Source organism: Acanthisitta chloris, unplaced genomic scaffold (assembly GCF_000695815.1).
Source record: "Acanthisitta chloris isolate BGI_N310 unplaced genomic scaffold, ASM69581v1 scaffold40532, whole genome shotgun sequence".
Taxonomy (NCBI): Eukaryota; Metazoa; Chordata; class Aves; order Passeriformes; family Acanthisittidae; genus Acanthisitta; species Acanthisitta chloris.
The window spans coordinates 3784-4007 of record NW_008659513.1 but is presented as its reverse complement, the minus strand read 5'-3'; positions in this window follow the sequence as shown (position 1 = coordinate 4007).

Below are 224 nucleotides of genomic sequence, written 5' to 3'. Positions count from 1 at the left end.
CTCAAACGGAGCGGCGGTGGCCCGGGAAGGCATCGGCCTGTTGACAGTGCTGAGGGAAAAGATGCCTCCATCCATCCCTCCTTCTGTCCCTCCATCCCTCCCTCCCCGGGGCCCCAGCCCTTCCTCCCTGCTCTCTCTTTCCCCAAAGTGGGTTGTCCGTGGCCGGGGGGTAGGGGGGCACACAGCCTCCGCTGGCAGAGGCGGGCGGTGTCTCTCCCCCCCTG